General features: G+C 52.9%; 1 pseudogene; it reads right to left on the reverse strand.

Annotated features, from left to right (window-relative positions):
- Window positions 1-726: 726 nt before the first annotated feature.
- LOC142917125 (heat shock protein HSP 90-alpha-like) lies at window positions 727-9,478 on the reverse strand (annotated as a pseudogene).
- Window positions 9,479-9,837: the final 359 nt, after the last annotated feature.

The following is a 9,837-nucleotide window of genomic DNA, read 5'->3' on the forward strand; positions in this document are numbered from 1 at the left end:
GCTTTAAAGACTAAGTTTTTGACAATCTTACCGGTGCTGTTTTGCACCATTTGTTGTATGTGGTGCATTCTACTCACCGCGTTCTTTGTGCTGGTTGTATCACCAGGATAATGCACACGACCTTGCCATTCGGCATCTTGCAATACAGTAGTTTTTTATATTTTGCTGTAACCAGGTTTCTGTATAACCATGTCCCCAACGAAAATGGCCATGCATTGCCGAGGTTTACCTGTGCCAAAAATAAAGTCACCCACCATCATCACCCATCGGCACTAGTTCCCCATCTGTAGGCAACTCGCCCCACCAGCACCCCCTTGTCACCTACCAGGCTGCAGACCCTTGGGCTGGAAACACAGCCAGCAGCATCTCAAGATTGCCAGGTCTACAAAGTACTGTAACGCGAGGGGACACGCAGGGTAACCCCTGTGCACATAACCACAGCCCTCGCAGCCGCTACGTGGCGCTACATTGTTCTGCTCAAATGAGCAATGAGGTAACGGTCACCTCCCATTTGCAGCTCAATTTTAAATTCCTCATTCCCATGTGAGAAAAGTATCTCCATTGTATAAACACCGTTGGCTTTCTCCCCAGTGTTGCTTATTGTATCCCAGAGGGACGTTGGGCCGAGTCAACCCCAAAATCAGGATTTGAACTCACAACCTTCAGATTCCGAGCCACTCGCTCCACCGCCGAGAAACCAATGAACAGCCATGACGCATTTAGGAATAAACCCAGTAATGTGCGTGTAATTTTTATTAAAAAATATCCAAGGAAATTAAAAGAAGCACCAGAATGGCATTGACAACGGTGCAGCCAACGTTTAAAAAAACATAACTTAAATTCACTGCATGCAGTATATCGTAGCTTGTTCTGCAAAGGGAGGGGAGTTTTGTCGACATACCCACTCTCCCAGCAGCTGTCTGCACACCGACCATTTACAGTGGAATAACAGCCTATGGAATAAGCACAGAACTATATAGAAGCATTAACAGTATACAGAAATCAACACACCTCTGTAGGATAATTAATCAGGACGCGGCACTTCCTTCACCGCACTGCTCCACTTGTAAATACCCTCCTCCCATCATACTTCATCGCTTTGCCCACTCTTGTAAGAATCTTGCTCAATTTCGGGAAAATCTGTTCACTCGGATCCATGACAACTTTGAAAGAAAGTGCTGTTTGTTGCTGTGACCACTTCACGTTTTGGGCTTGTGGAGCCATGCTCACTCGGCATGTGGGTTAAAAAGAAAAGACACTGGGAGCCTTTACATGGTCCAGTCTTCATATTTGTGAACGCTTTAAAATTGTTATGAATGTGCAGAGCCCTAGGGTCACAACGAATAACATCGTGTGAGGGAGAACAGGGCGGGGGGGGGGGCTTCTTCCTCCTCTAGTCGACTTCCTCCATGCGCGACACGTTCTCGTCGTCGCCCTCCAGGGGTGGAAGGTCGTCTGCGGGACCGGCAGGGATGTCTTCAATTGTCGACTCATCGTCATCGATGCCTGCCACACACACAGGCTCCACTTAACGCTCCACATCCAACAACCCCACCTCACTGGGGAGAGCGGTCACACCTTGTGTAGCAGGTGTAATGTGTCAACTAGTGTGGCCTACGCAGCGGCTGTTATCAGCTCTGGGGACCGTAGTCACCCTCGCAGGATGGTCAGGATGGGCAGTCTACACCATTACATCACCTACACAAGATGACCATTAAAATAATTGCCCTCACCCAAGCCACCTCATTTTGACACAAAATAGAAGTGGTGGCAAGGGGGATATAAAAAATAAAATAAGCAGACAGCATGCCTCCTTCGCATAGCTAAGTGTAATTATTGTGTTATGTACAATATACAAAAACTAGTACCCAAAAAAGCTTTGACTATGTATTATGGATAGTACCCATGTTAAAAACATAAACATCTCAGCAGCATTGGTTCAAGCAAACCTGGCTCTGCTGATGGGACAATGATCATCAAAACTGGTCCAGAATTGGCTCGTGTAGTACCAAATGCTGCTGAAATTACACTCCGAGAAGCCTGTGTGTATATGGAGAGAAACGGGAATGAGGCCAATTCTCTTTGTATTTTGTTGCCTATTTAACGGTGGGGAATTGCAAGTTGTTGCGAGAGGGAATCGATGCGAGGCCTACCAAGTCCCAGCTTGATCATGCGGTAGATGCGGCTCGCATGCGTCTGTGGGTCCTCGAGCGTGAATCCAGACGACAGCAGCGCCGTCTCAAACAGCAGGATGACCAGGTCCTTCACCGACTTGTCGTTCTTGTCCACCTCCACCTTCTGACGCAGGGTCTCCACGATGGGGTAGTCGTGGTTGATCTCCAGGTGCTTCTTGACGGCCATGTAGCCCATGGTGGAGGAGTCTCGCAAGGCCTGCGCCTTCATGATGCGCTCCATGTTGGCCGTCCAGCCGTAGGTGCTGGTCACGATGCAGCACGGAGAGGAGACCAGCCTATTTGACACGGTCACCTGCACGGCACAGAAGGGAACGCGCATTAACAATGAGCACGGTGGACAAGTGCCGTTGTATTTACGCAGAAAAAAAGTGAGCAGAGCCCTCGTGGAAATCATCCAAGCGTCAAGTGGATTTTTCTTGACAGCAGCCGAGCACAGGCCCAAATACGTCAAGCGGCCAGCAACAAACAGTACTATCAGTACTATCAAAATTGTAATAGGTAAGAGTGTGACATGTGTCTTGAAGTGATGAAGGTTATGCAAGGCTTGGAAAAGGAAACAATGGGGAGGGTATTTCAAAGAGGCGCAGTGTGAGGTGAAGACGCAGAAAGTGTTTTTACAGGAACTGGGATTGGTCGAAGTGTCGATGAGGCCAAACATTGGGTGCAGGGATCAGGGGCAAGTTGATGGGGACAGTAAACCATGGTCGTAGCGATAGAAGATTGATGAGGGGACTGACCATCGTTGAATAAGTGACTGGATGGAGTGCTGCATCAACCATAAACCTACTCTACATTGAATTATAACAAGCACAGCGAGGTAGGAACTGGGTGCCGCAGTGTTGAGATGTTAACTACCTCGCCTGGTATACAGGTCGTGGGTTCGATCCCAGTCCTGACACCTGGATATTTGGAGTTTGCATGTTCTCCCCGTGGTCACATGGATTTTTCTCCAATACCTCCGGTTGTTCTCTCCACATTTAGAAACATGGATCGAGAGTATATAGCTCCTAGAAATTTCCACATGATAAGCCACTTCATTGGGCTATCATTTGTGGCCAGATCGCTTCTAAGAGCTGTATAGCTCAGTGGGCCTTGCCTGGTAAGCTAAAAATAATTTAGTTTCAGTTTGGGGGTGGCTCCCCACCCCAGACAGGTTCACATCACAAGTCCTGCCGAGTGCTCACCTTCTCCACCTTCTCCAGGATCTCCTTGACCACCTTGCAGAGATTCTCAAACTTGGCCTTGGCCTCCTCCTGTCTCTTTTTCTCTTCCTCATCTTCCGGAAGCTCCATGCCCTGCTTGGTGACGGAGACGAGGGTCTTCCCGTCAAACTCCTTCAGCTGCTGCACGCAGTACTCATCGATGGGCTCCACCATGTACACCACCTCCAGGCCACGCTTGCGCACGCGCTCCACAAACGCAGAGTTGGCCACTTGCGCTTTTGACTCGCCTGCGAGCGAAATCGCGGTTCACAAATTAGCCTTCCGGCACCACGGCCTCGTCTAACGGTTTGGCAAATTCCCGCTCAAATGAGCATCGCGACGATGCTCATCTCCCGTTTACAGTCCCATTCCAGATTCCTTTGACGAAGACTAATCTAAAGGAGAACCACTGTTAACAACCACAAAGTGGAATGCTATTTATAGACCGAGGGACGATTAACAGTCTGCAAAGCTTCACAATTAGATTACTTGTACAGTCTACACTTAAGTTCAATACTTGGGCAACGTTCTTAGCCAGGAAGTGCTAGCAGGCTGTGTGAAGAGCATCGTGTGTCGTGCAGCAGTGCGTGTGTGGTGCCATGGAGTGTGGTGTCGTGGCGCGTGTGGTGCTGTTGGCACGTGCGTGTCTGCCCGCACCGGTGATGTAGTAGATGTGCTTCTGGTTTTCTTTCATTCGAGACACGTAGTCCTTCAGCGAGCACATGTCCTCGCCCGACATGGACGTATGGTAGCGGAGCAGCTCCGCCAGCTTCTTCCGGTTCTGAGAGTCCTCGTGGATTCCCAGCTGTGGGGAATAACGATAAAAGGCAGAGCGACAGGGTCAGATTTCCCCCTGACGAACTGAACGACGGGAAAAGCACGAATCGCAAAATATTCAAATCCACACCGCTGCAGAAATTCGGCAAATGGTGAGAGCATCCACCTTGATGTTTTTGGAGAACTGCTCATAGAACTTCTTGTAGTTATCTTTGTCCTCGGCGAGCTCCGCGAACAGCTCCATGGACTTCTTGACGATGTTCTTGCGGATCACCTTGAGGATTTTGCTCTGCTGCAGCATCTCACGCGAGATGTTAAGGGGAAGGTCCTCGGAGTCCACCACTCCCTTCATGAAGTCTGCACACGGTGAACATTCACGGCTTTAGTATTTATCACTGTAAAAACTCTAGAGAAACCATTGAATAGAAGTGCTTTAAGGGAGGAAAAAAATGACATTGTTTACGAGTTGCTCTCAAGCCTGCATGCATCCCCGCTTACTGAGATACTCCGGGATGAGGTCTTCACAGTTGTCCATGATGAAGACACGTCGAACGTACAGCTTGATGTTGTTTTTCTTCTTCTTGTTTTCAAAGAGGTCGAAAGCCGCCCGCCGGGGGACGAAGAGCAGCGCCCGGAATTCCAGCTGCCCCTCCACCGAGAAGTGCTGTAGCACAAACACGCCATGTGCAATAGGCATTCAGTACATTTTGTACTTGCGCATTTCCTGTGGCGCATGGCCCTCATCACGAAGGCACCTTTTGAAGTCTGCAGTTGCTTCACAGTTGGGTGGAGGAGGGGGGAGGCAATGTTGCCACTTGTTGTTCCAATTAAGCAACGCTGTGGTTTAACGTTACAAATGTAGTGAATTTGGACTATGATGCCACAACACAAATTACGTCACACAATCTCTGAACCGTACACCGAGGCAGATATAGCGTATTTTTACGGTTCATACACCCCGCAGTTATAACCAGGCAGGCCTCTTAACAATTGAACAAACCTCTGTAACAAGCAGCGAACATGCTACCCTCTGGGCCGCATCATCGCACAAGTCAACAGACGGGCAACACACGCCAGGCCACATACGGCAGCCACGAGGCCCTGGCTCGTCACCTCCACTATGTCCAGAGACAACGGCACCACCACGCTCACCTTCACGGCAAGGTGGTCCTCCCAGTCGTTGGTGAGGCTCATGTAGAACTCGCCATACTCCTCCGCCGTGATGTCGTCCGGGTTGCGTGTCCACAGCGGCTTTGTCTTGTTCAGCTCCTCCTTGTCCGTGTACTTCTCCTTGATCTTCTTCTTTATCTTCTTGTCCGAGTCCTTGGCCTTGTCCTCCTCCTCATCGGAGCCTACGTCTTCGATGTTGGGAGTGTCGTCGTCAGACCTCTCTTAGATTTATCAGGAGCCGCCTCCTCCTTATCCTCCTCGTCATCGCTCACCTCCTTGTTGCGTTCTTTCTCCACCTGCAACAGACGGATTACCCAAACTTCAGACGACATACAATGGAGGTTGCTCACCAAAACAGCGATGAAACAAACGGACTGCGGTCCGAGTTGGTCGAATGTACGAAACGCAGCACGTTACTCATGTAAAGCGTGATGGGGTAGCCGATGAACTGGGAGTGCTTCTTGACAATGTCCTTAATTGACCTCTCCTCCAGGTACTCAGTCTGGTCCTCCTTAATGTGGAGCACGATCTTGGTGCCACGACCGAGAGGCTCCCCTGCACCGCATCATCGCAGCCACTCGAGATTAGCAAACTCATCACCCGGCAGCGGGGTGTGCTGGGCGTGCGGCATGGCGAGAGCCACGCGTGCTCCACCGGGAGCTCATACTCACCATCGTTGTCGGGCCTCACGGTAAACGAGCCGCCGGTCGAAGACTCCCACACATATTGCTCGTCGTCGTTGTGCTTGGTGACGACGGTGACGCGCTCGGCCACCAGGTAGGCAGAATAGAAGCCCACGCCGAACTGGCCGATCATCGAGATGTCGGCGCCCGCCTGCAGGGCCTCCATGAAGGCTTTGGTGCCCGACTTGGCGATGGTGCCTAGGTTGTTGACGAGGTCGGCCTTGGTCATGCCGATGCCCGTGTCGACGAGTGTGAGTGTGCGGTCGATCTTATTGGGGACGATGTCGATCTTGAGCTCCTTGCCAGTGTCCAGCTTGCTGGGGTCAGTGAGGCTCTCATAGCGGATCTTGTCCAGCGCCTGGGCAGACGGGGGACCGCACAGTGATGTTTACAATGCCATGGCAACAGCAGATCGACGCATGCTACCACATCCACGACCATCACATTCACGGCTCGACCAAATTCCGGAATCTACGACTAAGCGGCAGGGTGGCGGCACAGTGGCAACTCATGTGCCTCACGGCAAGAAGGGCCTGGGTTTTATTACTGACTATGAGGGTGCCTGGAGTTTATACACTCTCCCCCTATTTTTCATGGGCTTCATCAGGTTTGCTCAGGTTTCCTCCCATAGCGAACAATACTTTGGTTATGTAACTTAGTAAATAATACCTCGATAAGCAAATTTTCGATATACAAACTTTGGATTTATTACTATTATATTAATGGCAAAAAATAAATTCACTGAAATTTGATAAATAAAATAGCCCATCTACAGTTCAATATAAATAAGAATAAAATTACAAGATACAGTTTTATGAGCATTGAGATCGGCTATAGAAATTGTGTCTACATTCGTCTCGGCCAATCAGCATGCAACAATACACTGTTACGGTGATATGGTGTTTGGTGGGCAATGTAGCCCCTCATGACTGCACCGAAGACTACACTGGCTAGTGTGAATATTTTTTCAGTACATTACACGGTTTCTTTTAATTATGACGGTTTTTGTATTTTAATACTGTACAGAATAAAATATTTTCAATATAAATGATCTTGATACGAATGGGAAGTTATTGAATGTTTATTGTATGAAATTGGAACGCACCCTCAGAGTACTAACGTACATGCTATTCAATGTAACAACTTTTGATATACAAATGAAGCTCCAGGAACGCATCAACTTCCTATATCGAGATATTGGCCAAAAACATCCCAATGCTGGCTGAAAGAATACCGGCAAATTACTCAATTTGGATCACACACACCAAGTAACATCGTCCCCAACCACAAAAACTTTGCAGGACCCTCCTGAAAACGAGTCTTAGGACTCTGAGGTAAACAAGCGGAGTAAATAAAATAATACATTGCAAAGATGTCTGCCAATCTACTGTTGGATGAAGGCCTCATTTCCACACTGTCAGTCATGGAAGTGTATTGGCAAGCAGTCTACACAGTAGCAGTGGACATGGGGCCACTCACAATGACAGCAGCAACGTTAATCTAAAATCACAATTAGACCGCAAGCGGCCCATACGATACTTTGGATGTGTGAAGGGGCGGGTGGGGGGGGTCCTAGCATCCCCTCCCCCTTAATAGCGTGGGGGGCCGGTGGCGTCAGGGGTGTGGCGGGGTGTGTCCGTGTGTGACGGTGTGTGGAGTGGGGTGTGTCCGTGTGTGAGGGTGTGTGGAGCGGGGTGTGTCCGTGTGTGAGGGTGTGTGGAGCGGGGTGTGTCCGTGTGTCCGTGTGTGTGGAGCGGGGTGTGTCCGTGTGTGAGGGTGTGAGGAGCGGGGTGTGTCCGTGTGTGAGGGTGTGTGGAGCGGGGTGTGTCCGTGTGTCAGGGTGTGTGGAGCGGGGTGTGTCCGTGTGTGAGGGTGTGTGGAGCGGGGTGTGTCCGTGTGTCAGGGTGTGTGGAGCGGGGTGTGTCCGTGTGTGAGGGTGTGTGGAGCGGGGTGTGTCCGTGTGTGAGGGTGTGTGGAGCCTGGTGTGTCCGTGTGTGTGGAGCCTGGTGTGTCCGTGTGTCAGGGTGTGTGTGTAGCGGTGTGTGTCCGTGTGTGAGGAGCGGTGTGTGTCCGTGTGTGTGGAGCGGGGTGTGTCCGTGTGTGTGGAGCCTGGTGTGTCCGTGTGTCAGGGTGTGTGAGGAGCGGTGTGTGTCCGTGTGTGTGGAGCGGGGTGTGTCCGTGTGTGTGGAGCATGGTGTGTCCGTGTGTGCGAGGAGCGGGGTGTGAGTGGTTCCGTACGTCGGAGCTGTTGGAGATGAGCTCGCGCAGGAAGATCTCCTTGTTGGAGTAGAAGGTGTTGATGATGAGGGACATGAGCTGGGCGATCTCCGCCTGGAAGGCGAAGGTCTCCGCCTCCTCGCCACTGCCCGCCATGGGCTGCGTCGTCTCCGACACCTCGGGCATCTGTGGAGATAGCAGCGCAGGAGAGGAGACGCGTGGGGGCACCCACTGAGCCTCTAGAGAGCCCCTGTGGAGACACGCGAACACGGAGTCCCTGTGCGGACACGGAGCCCCCTGTGCGGACACGCGGACACGGAGCCCCCTGTGCGGACACGGAGCCCCCTGTGCGGACACGGAGTCCCTGTGCGGACACGGAGCCCCCTGTGCGGACACGGAGCCCCCTGTGCGGACACGGAGTCCCTGTGCGGACACGGAGCCCCCTGTACGGACACGGAGTCCCTGTGCGGACACGGAGCCCCCTGTGCGGACACGGAGCCCCCTGTGCGGACACGGAGCCCCCTGTGCGGACACGGAGCCCCTATGCAGACACGGAGCCCCTATGCAGGCACAGAGTCCCTATGGACCTTCCAGAATGTTCCCTCTCACGGGCACCACCCGCTGACCGCTCCGCCTGCACCATCGCCCACCCACCACGGCACCCACACGGCACCCCCCACGGCACCCACCCACGGCACCCCCACACGGCCCCCACCACGGCATCCATCCACGGCCCCCACCACGGCACCCCCCCACGGCATCCACCCACGGAACCCCCCCACGGCACCCACCCACGACACCCACCACGGCACCCCCACGGCACCCACACGGCACCCCACCACGGCACCCTACACGGCATCCACCCACGGCACCCCACCACGGCACCCCACCACGGCACCCCCACGGCACCCCCACGGCACCCACCACCGCCTCGCTCGCTCTCTCGCGTCCCCCGTCAGTGGCGGGCGCCGCCCGATGGTCTCCGGTTTACGGCCGACCGAGTGGTGGTGCAACTCGACGTGACACCGAGCAGCCACTGCACCTCCGAGTAGCCAGCCGACAGTCGCTACTTCAACATTACAAGCATCGCCGAGCACGACGCATACACCGTACACTGCTCTCAATAACGCCGTCGTTACCTCGTATCGTTCTGCCGTAGCAGTGAGAAGTCGTCAAGGCGCAGTGGTTCGCGCTTTCGCGGTGGCTGCGGCAGATTTCTGTGAGCGCGGCGGCTGCCGGCGCCGCTGCTTATAGCGAACGCGAAATTTCGAGAAGACGCGGGCGGGGGTCTCGCCCCGGCGTGCTCCGGTGATTGGTGGAAGTTTCGCGAAACCCCGCCCCCTCGCTCTCGATAATTATCAAAGCCTCGCCCCCTCGCTCTCAATAATTCTCAAAGCCCCGCCCCCTCGCTCGCGAGAATTCTCAAAGCCCCGCCCCCTCGCTCTCGAGAATTCTAAAAGCCCCGCCCCCTCGCTCTCGAGAATTCTCAAAGCCCCGCCCCCTCGCTCTCGAGAATTCTCAAAGCGCTTTCGCTTCCACGTGCCCATAGACTATCGTGGTGTATCACAGCAATGCCCATAGACTATCGTGGTG

Source organism: Petromyzon marinus, unplaced genomic scaffold (assembly GCF_048934315.1).
Source record: "Petromyzon marinus isolate PM22_M1 ecotype Great Lakes invasive population unplaced genomic scaffold, UKy_Petmar_22M1.pri1.0 PM_G_Scaffold_42, whole genome shotgun sequence".
Classification (NCBI taxonomy): domain Eukaryota; kingdom Metazoa; phylum Chordata; class Hyperoartia; order Petromyzontiformes; family Petromyzontidae; genus Petromyzon; species Petromyzon marinus.